Source organism: Mustela putorius, unplaced genomic scaffold, assembly GCF_011764305.1.
Source record: "Mustela putorius furo isolate JIRA1106 unplaced genomic scaffold, ASM1176430v1.1 tig00537227_pilon_pilon_pilon, whole genome shotgun sequence".
Classification (NCBI taxonomy): domain Eukaryota; kingdom Metazoa; phylum Chordata; class Mammalia; order Carnivora; family Mustelidae; genus Mustela; species Mustela putorius.
In genome coordinates, this window is record NW_025422368.1 from 11,714,183 (window position 1) to 11,733,114 (window position 18,932).

General features: G+C 35.9%; 1 long non-coding RNA gene across 1 annotated transcript in view; it reads left to right on the plus strand.

The window, feature by feature from the left end:
* Positions 1-7,213: 7,213 nt before the first annotated feature.
* LOC106007134 overlaps positions 7,214-18,932 on the plus strand; it is an 87,503-nt gene continuing 75,784 nt past the window's right edge. The window contains exon 1 of the long non-coding RNA XR_001181701.2: positions 7,214-7,268. This is a non-coding gene — a long non-coding RNA (uncharacterized LOC106007134). The remainder of the gene's footprint in view (positions 7,269-18,932) is intronic.

An 18,932-nucleotide genomic window follows, 5' to 3' on the forward strand; every position in this document is an offset into this window, starting at 1 on the left:
GTCAAATGCTCTTTTTGCATCTATTGAGATGATCATATGATTTTTATCCTTTGTTTTGCTGATGTGGTATATGAGGTTGATTAGGAATACTGACCAGTCTTTGCTTCCCGGGAATAAATCCTACCTGATTGTGGTAAATGATCTTTTAATTGTATTGTTGTATGTGGTTTGCTAATATCTTGTTGAAGATTTTCATATCTATGTTCATCAGGGATATTGGCCTATAGTATTCTTTTTTGTTGTTTTGTCTTTGTCTGGCCTTGGTATCATGGTAATGCTGGCATTGTAGAATATATTTGAAAAATTTCTTCTATTTTTTTGGAATATTTTGAGGAGAATAGGTATTAACTCTTCTATAAATGTCTAATAAAATTCCTATGCAAATCCATCTGGCCCTGGATTTTACTTTTTGGTAGTTTTTAAATTACTGATGCAGTTTCTTTACTTGTAATCAGTCTGTTCAGATTTTATATTTCTTCCTGGCTCAGTTTTGGAAGGTTGTAGGTTTCTAGGAATTTATCCATTTCTTCTAGGTTGTCCAGTTTGTTGGCATATAATTTTTCATTGTATTCTCTTATAGTCCTTTGTATTTCTGTGATGTCAAATGTTACTTCTCTCTAATTTTTTATTTTATTTATTTGGGACTTTTCTTTCTATTTCTCTCTTATTTGATGAATCTAAGGGTTTGTCAATTTTGTTTATTTAAAAAGGACAGCTCTTAGTTTTATTGATTTTTCTCTATTTTTTTTTAAGTCTCCACGTCATTTATTTCTGTTCTGATCTTTATTATTTCCTTTCCTCTATTCACCTTGGGATTTCTTTGTTCTTCTTTTTCTAGTTCCTTTAGGTGTGAGATTAGATGATTTATTTGAGCTTTTTCTTGTTTCTTGAAGTAGGCCTGTATCACTGTATCCTTCCTTCTTAGAATTGCTTTCGCTGTGTCCCAAAGATTTTGGACTACTGTGTTTTCATTTTCATTTGTCTCCATATTTTTAAAAAATTCCTCGTTGATTGCTTTGTTGACCCACTGGTTGTTTGGCATCATGTTATTTAGTTTTCATGTTTGTATTTTTTTCCAGTTTTTTTCTTGTGATTTATTTCTAGTTTTATATTGGTGTAATCAAAAAAGATGCATGATATTATTTCAATCTTCTTAAGTTTATTGAAACTTTTTAATGGCAGAATATGTGATCTAGTCTGAAGAATGTTCCACACGCTCTTGGAAAAAACAAGTATTCTGTTGTTTTGGGATGGAATGTTCTGTATAGATCTGTTATATCCATCTGGTCCAATGTGTCATTCAAAGAAATTTGTTCCTTAATGACTTTCTGTATGGATGTTCTATCCATTGATGTATCCATTGATTCCTTACTATGGTATTACTTTCAAATTCTTTCTTTTGTTTAAAGATTTTATTTATTCATTTGAGAGAATGAGTGAGAGAGAGAGAGAGAGAGAGAGAGAGCACACAACCAGGGCAGTGGGGAGAAGAGGGAGAGCAAGAAGCAGATGTGCCACTGAACAAGGAGCCTGATGAAGAGCTCAATCTTAGGACCGTGGGACCATGATCTGAGCCAAAGGCGGATGCTTAACCCACTGAGCCACCAAGGCACCCCTCAATTTCTTTCTTTATGTCCATTAACATTTGCTTTATTTACTTGTTCCAGTGTGCTCATTATTTTTAAGTAGACATGGAAATGATGAAAATTATGTTTAGCCATTAAGATAGCATCACCAAATTTTAAAATATTAATATCACACAGACCTTATTTTATAGTCTTATTATAATTTAGAAATCAATGATCACAGAAACCAAAGAACAACATTAGAAAGACTCTTATATCTGAAATTTTAGGACATACTTATAAACAATTCAAGGTATAACTAAATGAAAGTAAGAATTGTATATATCAGAACCTAATAAAAATATGGATAAAGAAAAGTTTGTTACCTTAAACACTTAAACCACAAGAGAAGCAAGCAGGAAAAAATGAGCAAGTGATACAAGGATAGTATTTCTTTCCACTTAAATTTCAAAAACAGGCAAAACTGTATGATATATTGCATATATTAACAGGTTTGCCCAAGTCTGTAGAGAAAAGAAAGGGAATTGCTAATATAAACCGCAGAGTAGTAGTTCCTTCTGTTGAGGGGAAAAGGGATGGATTTGAAAAGAGGTATGTAGGTACTTCAGTTCAAATTCCTACTAATTCTTAAGCCAAATAGTGGATTTATGGACATACATTATATTATTCTTTAAACTGTATATATATATGTTTATATACTATATGCAATAATTTACAACACAGCTTATAAATAGAATGCCACAGCAGAAAATCAGGTATGGAAATGTGAAAGAAGTATACAAATCAACTATTCTATGTCTACTAATTCTCCCTTCTTTCATCCTCCTTTTCTTCCCCTTCTTCCCTCCGCCTATACACACAAATACATGTCCAAGGAAACATTCCATATGCATCAGAGTATCTGTTTTCAGTGGAGCTGAGAAGAAAATGAAATGAAATTGGACAATACTCAGTGGAAGCAAGGATCAGTAAGATATTGTGTCATAAAGTGAGGGATACATATAATTGAACCCTCAATCCAATAATTCAGCAAAACATAAAGAAATTGAAAACTCAGGACAGAAAGAAATAAGAATTTAAAAATTTTCCTTTTCAGTGAGGACATTATTTAAATTGCAGTTTAAATAATCTATCAACCACATTTAAATTGCAGTTTAAATCATCTGTCTGGGGTGCCTGGATGTCTCAGTTGGTTAATTGTCCTGACCTTCAGCTCAGGTCATGATCTCCAGGTTCTAGGACCTAGCCCTGCATCAGGCTTCCTGCTTAGCAGGGAGTCTGCTCCTCTCTCTCATTCTCTCTCTCTCTCTCTCTCTCTCTCCCTCTTCCCCTCCTCGCCACTCATTATCTTTCTCTCTCTCTCTCTCAAATAAATAAATAAAATCTTAAAAAAAAAATCACCTATCAACCACGGTCTTCTATTCACCTTTTTTCATTTCCTGTCATTGCCTTTTGTTATTGTTGTTGTTTTTCTCACCAACATCTTTGAACAGTACCTGGCACAACATAGATATTAAATAGTACTTAGTACAAAGTGAACACACAATAAAATTATTTTTGAGTGAATGAAAAAAAATGCCTTTTAAATTTTGGTTATGAAATGGAGTAGGATGAGTAGGAATAATATAGGTCCAGGACTGATTTTTTAAAATAAATATGGGAAACACTAAATTTCAAGGGCTCAGGGGGAAGGATCCTCTAAAGGGAGAGGCTGAAGAAGCATGAACTAGAGATCAGCAATGAAGTGAGGTCCCTGAAATGACAGAGGTGGTGAGATCTTATTCACAATGGAAAGAGTTGACCTTTGAATAGAGAAGGAAAACTTCCTTTGATTTAAGAGAAGGAAAAAAGATGTAAGGACACATGACGGGGTATATAGACTTAATTGGTGTGAGGTTGAAGGACAAGGAGGAGAAGGGAGAAATTGCTAATTATGTTCTGAAAATACGATATTTACATGGTGGAGCTTAGATCTAATGCCTAATTGTGGCCACTGAGTGAACTTTGTAAACTGCTACAGAAAGAAGAATCAAAAAAGACAAAACATGTTTCTTTTAAGAAGTCTTTCCAAAGAGATAAAACAGAGAATCATTCTCTAGAGCTGAAGAAAGAATAGTGCATGAGCTATTTCATCTACCTGGCACTGAGAATTGTTCCTTGGGGGAACTCAAACCTAATTTTATTGGTGCCAACCTAGAGTTGGTCTTGAATTCATTTTTCCCATGGTAGTGATGATGTTTCACATGGAGAAACAGGAAGGATATCATTAGAAAGTGTGTACCTCAAATAGCTCAGGCTCAAGAAACTCTGGAGTTCTTTGTTTGCCACCCAGTAACACAAAACTCATAATGAATGTTAGAAAATGTATTTTCTTCTTTAGTGATATGTTTGCTTGAGTTTTGAAATTTTGATTTTATCATCATAATGATCTTTCCATGTTAATCATTTCAATTTCTTTTAGATGGAATTTATATTTTAGCTGCCTAACATCCAAATAATCCTTGAGAAAAATTTCAAATATAATAACTCAGTTCTTTAAAAAAATAATGAAAAATAAGTGATCCAGTCTGTAGAAGCTCCCAAATTTTCTTTAGAAAAGACGTTTCTGAAAGAAGTCATTTATGATTTAGACAGATAGTTCCTCAGGAATGTACTCCACAGCTGAGAGATTCGGGAGCCCCTCCCCCACCTAGAAAACAGGTATGGAAGAGCCCTAAGGAGAAAAAGTAGAGGAAGACTAAAGGAAAGACTTCTACAAAAGCTTACCCCCAGGTAGAGATAATTCAAAGTACAAATCCATCCAAAAGAAATGTCTAAAATTACCATTTAATTTTTTTCATTGCAGAGGCATTAGAATTCAGCAACAGCCTGAAAATCTTTGTGCTTTTGGGTCTGGAGTATGAGTGAGGAACAAAGATGTATGCTTTAAAATATGCACATGATATTTCAGAAATTATCACTCTGTGGAAATTAACTTTATAAATTATCAAATTAAATTTAGGGCAAGAGAGAGTATGTTTTTCTCAGGTCCTTATATACTGTATTTTAAAAAAATTTCCCTCAACTTTTTATTAATAACTAATTTGTTAGGAATAGCATAATTAAAAGAAATAAAGAAAATATTTTTTAAACAGTTTTGTTCTTCCTGGGTCTTAAGTAGCATATGTTCTTACATTTTTGATCTGCCTTGTCAATATGGAACTAGTAGGACTGAAAGGATTGCCTTATTTCCTGATGTTCTGAGTCCTTGAGTTGCTCAATATCAGTAAAGTTACATACACAAACAAGGGTAATTGATGATGTTCATTTACTTCATTTGGTCCATAGCTGGTATCCATTTTGATTTTTTTTATAGTTGTGAAAAACCATAGATGTAAGAGACTTACTATACAGATAATGGCCAAATCTCATGTAACTATAGAACTCTGACCCATGGCCTTCAGTAATCAGCCCAGGAAACCAATCTATTATCTACTGTAAGCAGCCCAACTACAAGTCCAACTTGTAGAATAATGGATTACTATCTGTAGCCACTAGTCCAGGAAGCCAAACAATAACCCTTGCAAAAACTGGCCCCAAGTGGCCAGGACTTGATAAATAACTGACTTAATTGCCCTAATTTTCCTCCTATTCCCAATTAAGGACCAATCTGAGAAAGCCAAATACACATTCCTAACCAACCACATAGGATACTTCGTTTCTAATTAGCCTGCCAGCTTCCCCTTGTCATCAAACTCCAGTGAGGACACATCTGAAGCCTTCCTGTTTTTCCACCATAAAGTTTTCTCTTTCCTGTGCCTGTCTTTGACCCTCTGCCAAGACATCAATGACAGTAGCTAACTTTCTTGGTATGGCAAGCTTGGAATAACCTTTGCTTGCTCTCATGTGGTGTTCTTTGTTTCCACATGTTCTGTCGTAATTTCTGCTCCATCCAGCACCTGCTCTTTCTTCAGTAGGGCCTCTACAACTCAGTCTATCTGTGTGGATAGACCCTCCTCCATTCTTACTTAGCCATGACTCACACTTCAGATCTCAGTTCCATGGCCCCTTCTACAACGTTCCAACTAGGTCAAATAAATGTAGGTCAGATTCTTCTACACCAAGCACTTATTTGGAGATGTTAGAATTGTTTGAATCAAGTGAATACCAGTTTCCCACACTACATTCAAGGTTCCTAAGGGAAGGAACTGTACAGTTTGCTCATCATTGTATTCTGGAATCATAGTCTCCAGATAGTATATACTTGATAAATGTCAACTTGACAAATGAAACAGTGATACCTACATTATTTCTTTATAAAAGAAGTACACTACTTAATAATAGGGCCTTAGAATGGTTGATGTCAGGAAGCTCTGATCTTTCTGAAACATTCACCATAGGGCTTATGAGTTTAAGCCCTTTACGTACTGCCCCATTGGAAATTTCCCCCACTACCTGCCCTGGATCTTCATGAGTTATCTTCATCTTTTCTTATGTATTGGACAAACTCTTCATTTCTTTTAAGGCTTTGGTTTAAATGGCACTTCCTCAAACAGCACTGAAGACTCCAGGCTGGTTGGTGTCCTATGTGGCCCCTTTTCCATATTTCTGTACATTTTGTTGTGATTATTTTCTTAGATCTTCTCCACCTCAGTCCTGAATTCCTCAAAATATTTCCTCAAAATATAGGCATCCTTCACAAAAAGAAAGCACTATGTACTTGTTGTTGAGTCAATTACTAAACCATAGCAATTGATTAGTTTTTAACTACATGCTAACCAAATATCAATAGATCATAATGTTATTTCGCCTCACAATAACCTTACAAACTAAATACTACAAATAGTATTTTATAGATGAGAAAGATTGAGTCTGAGATAAGTGAGTATATTGTTGAAGATCACACACCAAGTGCATAGCAAAGTCAGACACTGGATTCAGACATGTCATATTCAAATTATGTAATCTAAACTCCATGCTATATTAAAACAGACCCTATAATCAGTTATCTAAAGTCATCTTGTCTAAGTTTCCATTTATCCCTGGAATTCTCCTTTAATTGTATAGATACTGCTTTTAGGGAACGCATATAAACTAATGAAGTAAAATGGTTAATCCAATATCATCCTCCATATTTACATTAAAAATGTTGTTTAAAATATAATTATTTGAAAGTTGTACTCTTTTCTAAAACATAAAATGTCATTCTTTAAAATTCTACCTCCTAAAAATATATTTGTTTTAAAAAAATATATATATATACTAATCACTTCATGTTAATTTTACTTGTTATATTCTTCTGCATTTTTCTTAGAAAGTTGAAGATCCTAGTCAATAAATCATTCTCACATTTATTTGCCTAACTGCTATATATAAAAGAGTTTCTAGATGGTTCTATGAAAAGTTAAGGCCTTAGAGGTGATTTAACATCATACGACATCAAAGTTCATTGTTGACATTAATGCAGTGAAATAAAAGGCTGTAATGCTGAAACTGTTCACAGTGTGCTATTTGTGAAATGCAAATACTCATTAAATGAAACCTAGAGTTTATAAATTGATTTATGTCAACACATGAACCAAACACTACCATTTACTGTTACATGCTTTTTATTAAACACATCATGAGATCAAAATGGCAGTTAGAACAGTTAATTCTTTCATATTAAGCGGAGATATGAAGCTGTTGCCTGTATTTAAGAAGGTAATAACAGTCATTTTGCATTTCTTTTCTAAGCACAATACATCAGCTAAAGCTCAGCTAGTATTTCCTACTAAAAAAAAAAAAAAAAAAAAAAAAAAAAAACCTCAATACGAAAAGGGAAGAAGCAAGGAAGAAGAAATAATTCTTCTCTCTGACAGTAAATTACATTTCTTGGGCTTCCTTGTCTCAAGTAAGATGAGAATCATGTAGATTTTATACTTTTCTCCTTAAATCTTGAAATATCTAAAGTACAATTTAACTCTTCTCGTTAGTTACTTTTTTGGCATAGACAATTTATAAATTTTTTCATTTATGTATTTTTTAAACATCTGGTAAAGGTTATAAAGAGAGTTTATATAAATCCTCAAAGGAAAATAGACTGAATAAATCAGGACTGTATTTATCAGCCAAAGATGTGAATACCAGAAAAAGGTAGGTTGGTGATATTTCCCAACCCCCCCCCCCTTTTTTTTCTATCCTTCAATTTTTCTTCATGATTAAAACCAAAGTCAAAGACAAAGTATCTGCATATGGGCAATACATAACATTGGGCACATAATTATACACTGTCAAAGACTGATGAGATGTTGTTTGGTTTTGTCAAATATGACCCTTAAGTAAACTACCATGATAATGATCGTGCCACTCTGCCCTATGTTCATGTTTTAGCATTTTCATTGTAGGGACCCATGAAAATGTAAAATGGAGACTGCAGGGATGCAAGGAAGGGGGTGTAAGAAAACTTCCGAGTCAGAGATTCCACTGGGAACATGTTAATCCAGACATCAGTATTTTGCTTGATCCAAATAAGTGCTTTGTGATTTTAAAAACAGAAGAATTTCACGTCCCTAATTTCACTGAATCTAAGATGTCAATCAATTATGAGACACATCCTGATTTCAGAGTTGTTAAAGTGTGAAAAAAACATATTTTAGAAACAATGAAATATGGTAAATATCTGGACTTCTGGCTTCTTTCAGCAAATTAAAATATTTGATCACACTAGTGCTGTGAACCCATATGGTAACAATAGCTTCTGTCAAGTAGTGGCTGCTCCATTTGGGTTTCCTTTCCCTCCCTCCCTCCTTCCTTGTCCTGTCATTAATTCCACACATGCCCACATAGTATCTACTAACAGCAAAGACACTAAGCTAGGCTTCGGGGAGATGTTGGTTAATGAAACAGGTAAAATCTTGCCTTTGAAGAGCTTACCTTTCAGGTAGGAAAGACAGGCTTTATTATTTCTTTTTTAGTTACTTTATTTTTTTATTAACATAAAATGTATTATTTGTTTCAGGGGTACAGGTCTGTGATTCATCAGCCTTACACAATTCACAGCATTTACCATAGCACATACCCTCCCCAATTTCCATCACTTGCCACCCCATCCCCCTGACCCCCTTCTACTCCAGCAACCCTCAGTTTGTTTCCTGAGATTACAAGTCTCTTATGGTTTGTCTCTGGTTTTCATCTTGTTTCATTTTTTCCCCTCCCTTCCCCTATGTTCCTCTTATTTCTCAAATTCCTCATATCAGTGAGATCATATGATAATTGTCTTTCTCTGATTGACTTAGTTCGCTTAGCATATACCATCTAGTTCTATCCATGTTGTTGCAAATGGCAAGATCTCTGGTTTTTGATGGCCACATAATATTCCATTGTATATATATACACTACAGCTTCTTTATCCATTTGACTGTTGATGGACATCTAGGCTCCTTCCATACTTTGGCTATTGTGGGCATTGGTGCTAGAAACATTTGGGTATACATGCCCGTTTGGATCACTACATTTTTAGCTTTAGGATAAATACCCAGTAGTGCAATTGCTAGGTCATAGGGTAGCTCTATTTTCAACTTTTTGAGGTAACTCCATGCTGTTTTCCAGAGTAACTGCACCAGCTTTCATTCCCACCAACAGTATAGGAGGGATCCCCTTTCTCCACATCCTTGCCAACACCTGTTCTTTCCTGACTTGTTAATTTTAGCCATTCTGACTGGTGTGAGGTGGTAATACACTGTGGTTTTGATTTGTATTTCCCTGGTGCTGAGTCATGTTGAGTATTTTTTCATGTGTCTGTTGGCCATATGGAGGTCTTCTTTGCATAAATGTCTGTTCATATCTTCTGCCCATTTCTTGTTTGGATTATTTGTTCTTTGGGTGTTGAGTTTGCTAAGTTCTTTATAGATTTTGGACACTAGCCCTTTATCTGCTATGTCATTTGCAAATATCATCTCCCATTTTGTCAGTTGTCTTTTGGTTTTGTTGACTGTTTCCCTTGCTGTGCAAAAGCTTTTGATCTTGATGAAGTTCCAATAGTTCGTTGTTGCCCTTGTTTCCCTTGCCTTTGGCAATGTTCCTAGGAAGAATTTGCTGTGGCTGAGGTTGAAGAGGTTGCTGCCTGTGTTCTCCTCAAGGGATATTGGTGGATTCCTGTCTCACATTGAGATCTTTCATCCATTTGGAGTCTACTTTTGTGTGTGGTCTAAGGAAATGGTTCAGTTTCATTCTTCTGCATGTGGCTGTCCGATCTTCCCAACACCACTTGTTGACGAGACTGTCTTTTTTCCACTGGATACTCTTTCCTGCTTTGTTGAAGATTAATTGACCATAGAGCTGAGGATACATTTTTGGGCTCTCTATTCTGTCCCATTGATCTATGTTTCTGTTTTTTGTGCCAATATCATACTGTCCTGATGATTACAACTTTGTAATAGAGCTTGAAGTCTAGAATTATGATGCCACCAACTTTGGCTTTCTTTTTCAATATTACTCTAGTTATTTGGAGTCGTTTCTGGTTCCATATAAATTTTAGGATTCTTTGTTACATTTCTGTGAAAAGAAGTTTATGGTATTTTTGATAGGGATTGCATTAAATGTGTAGATTTCTCTAGGTAGCATTGACATTTTCATGATATTTGTTCTAATTCATGAGCATGGAACATTTTTCCATTTCTTTATGTCTTCCTCAATTTCTTTCATGAGTATTCTATAGTTTTCTGAGTACAGATTCTTTGCCTCTTTGGTTAGATTTATTCCTAGGTATCTTATGGTTTTGGGTGCAATTGTAAATAGGATTGACTCCTTAATTTCTCTTCCTTCTGTCTTGATGGTGGTATAAAGAAATGCAATTGATTTCTAGGCGTTGATTTTATATCCTGACACTTTACTGAATTCCTGAATAAGTTCTAGTAGTTTTGGAGTAGAGTCTTTTGGGTTTTCCATGTAAAGAATCATACCATCTGCAAAGACTAAGAGTTTGACTTCTTTGCTGATTCAGATGCCTTTTATTTGAGAGACAAGCTTTAAAAGAGTAAATCAATACTGTGATCATTTTAAACATGGAAAGTGCTATAAAGAAAATGAATTCAGGACATGAAATAGAGTGATTTGGAGGTGTGTATATTATTTTTGATGCTGTGATAAGATCTCCTTGGAAAGGGGAACTTTGTCATAGCCCTTAATGATGAAAAGGAGCCAGTCCTATTGCAAAGTCCTTCTCCTACTTTTCTCATCCATTCTTTTTGTGCTTTTTTGTTTTGTTTCCTTGGATGACCTTTCTTTGTATGTGCTTATTAACCTTGATTCTTTTTTCATTTCAGTCTTTTTTTAATGATTTTATCCAAGAGTTATTAACTATGACTTAACCTTTTCAGGATTCTAGTATTTTTTTAAAGATTTTATTTATTTATCTGACAGACAGAGATCACAAGTAGGCAGAGAGGCAGGCAGAGAGAGAGAGGAAGAAGCAGGCTCTCCACAGAGCAGAGAGCCAGATGCGGGGCTTGATCCCAGGACCTCGGGATCATGGCTGAGCTGAAGGCAGAGGCTTTAACCCATTGAGCCACACAGGTGCCCCAGGATTCTGGTATTTGTATCTTAATCCAATATCCCTGGCTCTAGGACTGTTTTTCTAATGGCCTAGAAACAACTATCTCCACCTGGAAAGTTCACAAGCCACCACACACTCTAAGAAGACACAAAGTGATTACTTATTTCACCCTTAAGTTTCTTATTCTACTGGGTTATAGTAAAGATTATACTACATGCACTATTTTATTTTAACAAACACTTTTATTGTTTTTATTATCTGCCTGAAACTATTCCAAACACTTTGCAAATATTGTATGAGACTGTATATTCATTGAAAGAAGGAACTATGTGTTTTCATTTCTTTATCACCTGCTCTTTGCATATAAATGACATTCAATATCACTTGGTGAAAAGAAAAAAAAAAAAGAAAGAATCAGTAAGTGAATACAGTAAATGGAATGTGTTATTGAGAAGAGTGAGAACAGTTGCTGACCAGACACAAGTTACATGATTTCCGGGCAGCAATGAGAGTTCAGTCATGTTAGTACACTGAATTTTTAGAAGTTCCAATTTGCATAGTTATATTCTGTTCTTTAACTATATCTATGTGTAAGAAAAAGTAATAAGGATTTAGCATTGATTTAAAGTTAGATTTTGTAGAACGCATGTGGTAGAAAGATAATAACAGGGGAATAAAGGGAGCTAGAGAAACTGGAGGGAAGATCATCATTCTTGGGTTCCCCAGTAGGAAGAAACATCAAAATGACTGAAAAAAGGGAAATACGGAAATAAAGAATTAAGATAAATAAAGGAACTAAGACTATGAGATCAGAATAGGATTAGGAGAATAAAAGAAATGTGAAATGTGTGTAAACACATGCACACACACACTCTTTATTATATAGTTCTTTTTTTCAAATTATAAAGTTGTTCTTGACCAAAACTTGGATTATTAAAGTTTAAGCTTTCTCTAGAGAAATGATTACCCTAAACTGCATGGCAAGATCCAGAAGATGGTTTGGAGAGAAGAATGGAGGTGAAACTCTCTAGAATAGCACCATCCATAAGAAATATAATAATATGAGTCACATATTTAATTTTAAATTTTTTACTACCACATTTTAGAAAGTAATAAACATGAAATTTGATATTTTATTTAACCCAATATATCAGAAATATTTTTTATATATAATGAATGTATAACAAAATATACCATATCTAATCATAATGAGGTATTTTATCTTACTTTGCAATCAGGGATGTATTTTACACTTAGCACATCTCAGTTTGAGCCAGCTATGTTTCTAATGCTCAATGGCCATATGTGGATGGTAGCTAGCACACTGGAGAGAGAAGATCTAGCTAGAACTAAGGATGTCAGGGAATGGTGAATTCTGAGTATGAGATGTGTTCACCACATGGTGGTTAAAATATGTCTGAATTTTAATGAAATTTAAGTATCATACATGAAAATTGAATCAGATACCAATGATTTCGATGATCTGAAGTAAAGGGGAAGATTAGAACAATTAGGTATGCCTCCTGGTCATTTAGAGGATTGTTGAGAAAGGACATTGTTTCTACCTGTATCATCTATCTTCAGGACCTTTATATTCATAAAGGAGTATGAGAACACATAGGGAATCTTCTACAGGTTTTTTTCAAGGTGTTCTTTTGGGAACTAAAGAGGACAACTGCCATTTCACTTAGCTCTAACCACTTCAAAGTTATAAATTTACCTTTTGTTGTAAGGAAAACGTTATAGAAAAACTTCAACTTTAATTTTTAAGAATAGTTTCTAAGCATTTCCACCTATCTGAAGGGCTGTGCCACTGCTGTCAACTCAAAAGCCTCCTTGAAGGGTAGGATTTTGAAACACAAATACTGAGTAAGACACTCAGACAGCTTCATCTTCCATAGGTGTCAAACGTCAATCGATGCATTGCCATCTGGGGGCGAGAAAAATGTCAGGTGTATTTCAAACTAGTTTTTAGTGTATGATTCATCTACTCATTATCTTACATTAAAGAAAAAGCAATAGACCAAGTTCTTTCAGTACAGAATTTCAATTGACTGTAGAAAATGAAAAATTTCTGCTTCCTCAAAATTACAATTATGCCATATTGTTAAAATGTCTTGATCTTCATAATACTATCAACTGAGAGTCACCTTTAAAAAAGACTAGGGATACAAGCATCAGACTCTTGATTTTGGCTCAGGTTATGATATCAGGGCCATAAGATTAAGCTCCACATCAGGCCGAGCCCTGGGTGTAGAGCCTGCCTGGGATTCCCTCTCTCCTCTCCCTCGCTCCTCCCTCTGGCCCCCCTCTCCCTTCTGGCATGTGTTCTCTTTCTCTCTCTCTCTCCCCCTCCTCCCCCCGTCTCTCTCTCTTGCTCTTTTTCTTTAAAAAAAAAAAAAAAAAGCCTTTAGGGTATTTGACTGGATGCCACATAGGAGAGTTTTCATGACCATGTTGTTCATCATTCTATCTCCGATGCCAATAACCAATGCTTAGCTATGCCATCAAAAAGGGAGCTGAAAGTTTCCAAAAGCATGTTTTAGACAAATGCATTTGTACATTAACCCAATTCAAGAAACTGTGCTAATTATAAAAACAAAGATGGGCCCGTTAAAATTCCGTGTTTTTCTTCTCAAAATCCATTCATTGCTGAACCACTTCATTGCCTACTGACACCAAAAAGAAGACAAAGCAAAAGCAAAACAAAAACAATAAACATTAAGACAGATTTTTGGGAACATTAAGCAGTTACTGGCTTCTGGTTTTGTGCTAGTACATTATGATAAATATAAACTATTATTTCTCACTGCTGGTATTTCACCTTATGGTGTTGCATCTGTGTTTAGCCAAAAAATGCCAGATGGCATTGAGAAACCAATTGCTCACTATGCAAGAACAATGACATATACATTACACATGAACTGACGAAGTTCCAACAGTTATCAAGGAAGCCAAAAATCCCTCTAACCATTTTTGTCAGGTTTTTACAATTAATGGAATACAGACTCCTTGGAATATTCTTTGAAGATTCCTCTTTAAAGATAATCATACACTCTTAATTATGTAACCATGGATGCAGCTTTGAACTTTTCTGCCACCGACATCCAAGCTTAGAAGACTATAATTTCAAAAACTGTATTAGGTCATCAGCTATGGGCTTCTGATTATGTTGTCCTCCCATCATTTGCTAGAAGGTAATCTTTTCACACCACTTCATGATGATGAAATGACCAGTAGAACAAATACTCAAAAAACCCAGGATGCTATTAATTTTCAATCTGATTTTTCTACTGATAATTGACTCTGCTTCTTGGGAAGCCTTCTTTCTGTTGTATGAAATTATTTTTATGTTAGGTGGGATATACTCAAACAATATATTTAGAAGCTCTTTACATTAAAGCATTAAGAATTACGTCTGGGGGCACAGAATAGGTGATAATATTAAGTGATATAAAGTGATATAATATTAAGTGATATAATATTAAGTGATATAGGGGGGAGGAGTCAAGATGGCGGAGAAGTAGCAGGCTGAGACTACTTCAGCTAGCCGGAGATCAGCTAGATAGCTTATCTAAAGATTGCAAACACCTGAAAATCCATTGGTAGATCAAAGAGAAGAAGAACAGCAATTCTGGAAACAGAAAAACAACCACTTTCTGAAAGGTAGGACCGGCAGAGAAGTGAATCCAAAGCGACGGGAAGACAGACCCCGGGGGGAGGGGCCTGCTCCCGGCAAGCGGCGGAGCAACGGCGCACAAAATCAGGACTTTTAAAAGTCTGTTCCACTGAGGGACATCGCTCCAGAGGCTAAACCCGGGCGAACCCCACGCGGGATCAGCGTGGCCTCAGGTCCCGCTGGGTCACAGAAGGATCGGGGGTGTCTAAGTGTCGCAGAGCTTGCAGGTATTGGAACAGGAAAGCCGGCTACAGAGTCAGAGCCGACAGTAAGCTCACAGCTTGGTGTTACCTTGAACCGGTCGCAGGCTCGGTGAGCTCGGAGCTCGGCTGGAGGTCAGGCAGACGGGAGTAACTGGGCACTGTTCTCTGAGGGCGCACTGAGGAGTGCGGCCCTGGGCTCTCGGCTCCTCTGGGCCGGAGACCAGGAGGCTGCCATTTGTATTCCCGTCCTCCAGAACTCTATGAAAAGCGCTCAGGGAACAAAAGCTCTTGAAAGCAAACCCGAGCGGATTGCTCACCCTGGCCCCTGGTAAGGGCTGTGCAATTCCACCTGGGGCAAAGACACTTGAGAATCACTACAACAGGCCCCTCCCCAAGAAGATCAACAAAATCCAGCCAAGACCAAGTTCATCTACCAAGGAGTGTGGTTTCAATACCAAGGAGAGCAGCAGAATTCCAGAGGAGGAGAAAGCAAAGCACAGAACTCATGGCTTTTTCCCTGTGATTTTTTTTAGTCTTGCAGTTAATTTAATTTTTTTCTTTTTCATTTTTTGTTTTTTTTCTCACCTTCTGGTAAAATTTTTTTTTAACTTTTACCTTTTTCTTTTTTAACTTTTTTAACTAGTTTAATATATATATTTTTTCTTTTTTATATTTTTATTTGTTTTCTTTTTTTTAAATTCTTTTCTTTTCTTTTTTTTTATTGTTTCTTTTTTTTCTTTCTTCCTTTTTGAACTTCTTTTTATCCCCTTTCTCCCCCCTCACGATTTGGGATCTCTTCTAATTTGGTTAAAGCATATTTTCCTGGGGTTGCTGCCACACTTTTAGTATTTCACTTGCTCCTTCATATACTCTTATCTGGACAAAATGACAAGATGGAAAAATTCAACACACAAAAAAAGAACAAGAGGCAGTACCAAAGGCTAGGGACCTAATTAATACAGACATTGGTAATATGTCAGATCTAGAGTTCAGAATGACAATTCTCAAGGTTCTAGCGGGGCTCGAAAAAGGCATGGAAGATATTAGAGAAACCCTCTTGAGAGATATAAAAGCCCTTTCTGGAGAAATAAAAGAACTAACCAAGTTGAAATCAAAAAAGTTATTAATGAGGTGCAATCAAAAATGGAGGCTCTCACTGCTAGGATAAATGAAGCAGAAGAAAGAATTAGTGATATAGAAGATCAAATGACAGAGAATAAAGAAGCTGAGCAAAAGAGGGACAAACAGCTACTGGACCACGAGGGGAGAATGGATAAAAAAACAAAACCCATCTATATGTTGCCTCCAAGAAACTCATTTTAAGCCCGAAGACACCTCTAGATTTAAAGTGAGGGGGTGGAAAAGAATTTACCATGCTAATGGACATCAGAAGAAAGCAGGAGTGGCAATCCTTATATCAGATCAATTAGATTTTAAGCCAAAGACTATATATAATAAGAGATGAGGAAGGACACTATATCATACTCAAAGGGTCTGTCCAACAAGAAGATTTAACAATTATAAATATCTATGCCCCCAACGTGGGAGCAGCCAACTATATAAACCAATTAATAACAAAATCAAAGAAACACATAAACAATAATACAATAATAGTAGGGGACTTTAACACTCCCCTCACTGAAATGGACAGATCATCCAAGCAAAAGATCAGCAAGGAAATAAAGTCCTTAAACGACACATTGGACCAGATGGACATCACAGATATATTCAGAACATTTCATCCCGAAGCAACAGAATACACATTCTTCTCTAGTGCACATGGAATATTCTCCAGAATAGATCACATCCTCGGTCCTAAATCAGGACTCAACCGGTATCAAAAGATTGGGATCATTCCCTGCATATTTTCAGACCACAGTGCTCTAAAGCTAGAACTCAACCACAAAAGGAAGTTTGAAAAGAACCCAAATACATGGAGACTAAACAGCATCCTTCTAAAGAATGAATGGGTCAACCGGGAAATTAAAGAAGAATTGAAAAAAATCATGGAAACAAATGATAATGAAAATACAACGGTTCAAAATCTGTGGGACACAACAAAAGCAGTCCTGAGAGGAAAATATATAGCGGTACAAGCCTTTCTCAAGAAACAAGAAAGGTCTCAGGTACACAACCTAACCCTACACCTAAAGGAGCTGGAGAAAGAACAAGAAAGAAACCCTAAGCCCAGCAGGAGAAGAGAAATCATAAAGATCAGAGCAGAAATCAATGAAATAGAAACCAAAAAAACAATAGAACAAATCAATGAAACTAGGAGCTGGTTCTTTGAAAGAATTAATAAAATTGATAAACTCCTGGCCCGACTTATCAAAAAGAAAAGAGAAAGGACCCAAATAAATAAAATCATGAATGAAAGTGGAGAGATCACAACTAACACCAAAGAAATACAAACTATTATAAGAACATACTATGAGCAACTCTATGCCAATAAATTTGACAATCTGGAAGAAATGAATGCATTCCTAGAAACATATAAACTACCACAACTGAAACAGGAAGAAATAGAAAGCCTGAACAGACCCATAACCAGTAAGGAGATTGAAACAGTCATTAAAAATCTCCAAACAAACAAAAGCCCAGGGCCAGACAGCTTCCCGGGGGAATTCTACCAAACATTTAAAGAAGAACTAATTCCTATTCTCCTGAAACTGTTCCAAAAAATAAAAATGGAAGGAAAACTTCCAAACTCATTTTATGAGGCCAGCATCACCTTGATCCCAAAACTAGACAAGGATCCCATCAAAAAAGAGAGCTATAGACCAATATCCTTGATGAACACAGATGCGAAAATACTCAACAAAATACTAGCCAATAGGATTCAACAGTACATTAAAAGGATGATTCACCATGACCAAGTGGGATTTATTCCAGGGCTTCAAGGTTGGTTCAACATCCGCAAATCAGTCAATGTGATACAACACATCAATAAAAGAAAGAGCAAGAACCATATGATACTCTAAATAGATGCTGAAAAAGCATTTAACAAAGTACAGCAACCCTTCCTGATCAAAACTCTTCAAAGTGTAGGGATAGAGGGCACATACCTCAATATCATCAAAGCCATCTATGAAAAACCCACTGCAAATATCATTCTCAATGGAGAAAAACTGAAAGCTTTTCTGCTAAGGTCGGGAACACAGCAGGGATGTCCATTATCACCACTGCTATTCAACATAGTACTAGAGGTCCTAGCCTCAGCAATTAGACAACAAAAGGAAATTAAAGGCATCCAAATCGGCAAAGAAGAAGTCAAATTATCACTCTTCGCAGATGATATGATACTATATGTAGAAAACCCAGAAGACTCCTCTCCAAAACTTGCTAGAACTTATACAGGAATTCAGTAAAGTGTCAGGATATAAAATCAATGCACAGAAATCAGTTGCATTTCTCTACACCAACAGCAAGACAGAAGAAAGAGAAATTAAGGAGTCAATCCCATTTACAATTGCACCCAAAACCATAAGATACCTAGGAATATACCTAACCAAAGAGGCACAGAATCTATACTCCGAAAACTATAAAGCACTCATGAAAGAAATTGAGGAAGACACAAAGAAATGGAAAAATGTTCCATGCTCCTGGATTGGAAGAATAAATATTGTGAAAATGTCTATGCTACCTAAAGCAATCTACACATTTAATGCAATTCCTATCAAAGTACCATCCATCTTTTTCAAAGAAATGGAACAAATAATTCTAAAACTTATATGGAACCAGAGAAGGCCTCGAATAGCCAAAGGGATATTGAAAAAGAAAGCCAACATTGGTGGCATCACAATTCCGGACTTCAAGCTCTATTACAAAGCTTTCATCATCAAGACAGCATGGTACTGGCACAAAAACAGACACATAGATCAATGGAACAGAATAGAGAGCCCAGAAATAGACCCTCAACTCTATGGTCAACTAATCTTCGACAAAGCAGG